Source organism: Austrofundulus limnaeus, unplaced genomic scaffold (assembly GCF_001266775.1).
Source record: "Austrofundulus limnaeus strain Quisiro unplaced genomic scaffold, Austrofundulus_limnaeus-1.0 Scaffold741, whole genome shotgun sequence".
Taxonomy (NCBI): domain Eukaryota; kingdom Metazoa; phylum Chordata; class Actinopteri; order Cyprinodontiformes; family Rivulidae; genus Austrofundulus; species Austrofundulus limnaeus.
In genome coordinates, this window is record NW_013953143.1 from 56,319 (window position 1) to 58,352 (window position 2,034).

The window sequence follows — 2,034 nt, forward strand, 5'->3', positions numbered from 1 at the left end:
TTATAAATATAAAAGGTTTTTGAAATACTAAGAATTTAAAATATGAATATGTATTTTATTTAAAATAAAAAAACATAAAATAGTTCATCTGAAAAAAGGCAACTAGTATAAAATAAATGTCCTCAATATCAGGATGAAGCTTTTCATGAGGTTAGAAGCATTAAATAAATCAATATTTTAAGCTATATACATAACTGGACTTCTATTTTGAAACTGTAGATGTTTCTCTTCCCATCAGGGAGGCTTTGTCAGTTGAAAATGTTTGGAATGGGAGCTTTAGAGCTTCATAAAGGTCTATAGCTTAGAACACAGAATAGAAATCTGCCCCCAAACTGGACCATGATGCTTTGCGTTAGGCAAAGATGGCGGTATCCGCGAAATACTCCATTGCAGGATGGGGGAAATTGGTCTTGGCAGAGGTTTGCACACTCCGAGTGCTTCTAGTTCTGTCTGTTTCCACATCATGGCCCTTAAATTTAAGCTGAACTTATTTGTATTAAATAATCGGAATATATTGTTTACATGGGCACAATCCGATCATGACGAGAATTGACATGCACCAGGCTTTTATTCAGAATAGAAGCACTGACATGCGCAGTTGCTAACTTTCCCTTAAAAAAAACACAGAAAAAAGTTCTACTTCCATGATGAACATAAACAAACAGCTTCTGAGCTCAGAATGGACCTGTGACAGGTTTTAATAACGGTGGAGATGTTATTGCACTCTCTGGTTCAGCTGCAGGGGACGTACAAACTTTTTGTTTGCAAAGTGGCGCAGTCTGTGTCTTCCTTCTTTATTGAATGAGAAAACGGGAGGAAACGTTCTGTCTGCTGGAAACTACAGCACTGCTGTGCCGTCCCTCCTTCCACAAAAGAGCAAAAACCGGTAGATGAAAGTCAGCAGACATGGTGGCATTAGATCAGTTTTCCACAATCAGAACAAGATGATCGGATTAAGTGTGTACATGCACGTCATTTGGATTATCAATCGGCATAAACCACCTCTCTCATTCCGATTACAAATCATTTGTATCGTATTGGTGGAAATGCCATTGGTGGGTTAGGGGTTAGGTTTAATTAATGGAAGTCAAGGCATACTCCCATAACTAAAAGAAGGAAGGAAGGAGGGAGGAAAGAAGGAAGGAAGAAAGCTAGGAGGGAGAGAGGAAAGAAGCAGATAGATTATACAGTAATGCTAAAATAAATTCTGTGATTGGAAGGAGATGGCCCTGTGATGGACTTGTGACCTGTCCAGGGTGTACCCACCCCTCGCACTGTGTCTGCTGGATCTGAGCACCAGTGACCCCCATGATCCTGAAAGGAAGAAGCGGGTTTAGATGATGGATGGATGGATGGATGGATGGATGGATGGATGGATGGAAGGACATGATAAAAGAATCACTAAATTTATGATTTACCATTTTAAAGATAATGGTTGCAGAGTTCAGGGTCTGAGCCTAGATCTTGCATTAGAAGCATAAACTACTCAGATATCACGTTTTGTTTTAGTGTTGTCAATGTAGAACAGGTCTAATTGCATTACATGTTATATAACTCTTTTAAAAACATAATTGAAAACAGAAACAGAAATGGTCCTGTGGAAACTGGAGCAGCATAACCTGCCTCTTTCACTCCAGGACCAACCTCATGTGACCAACAACAGGCTGATTGGACCCCACAGAACAAAGAAAGCAAAGCGTGACACAGCTGTGACAGTATACACACAACATATTTGTGAGCTTGTTTATTGTACTAACATAGGGCACAGAACATCGTGTTTCCAAGAAGAACCGGGTAGGAGGGTTTAGTGTGGGTTAAATTTAGGGGGGTGAAGGGAGGCAAGTGATGAGGAAGGGTTCATGCAACATGTGAAACACACATCACAATACTGATAAGCATCAAGGCTGTTATATAAGAGCCACAAGTCCTTTGTTTCGTTCGGGAACACACGGGCAATCACCCCTGACAGCCTGTGTGTGTGTGTGTGTGTGTGTGTGTGTGTGTGTGTGTGTGTGTGTGTGTGTGTGTGTGTGT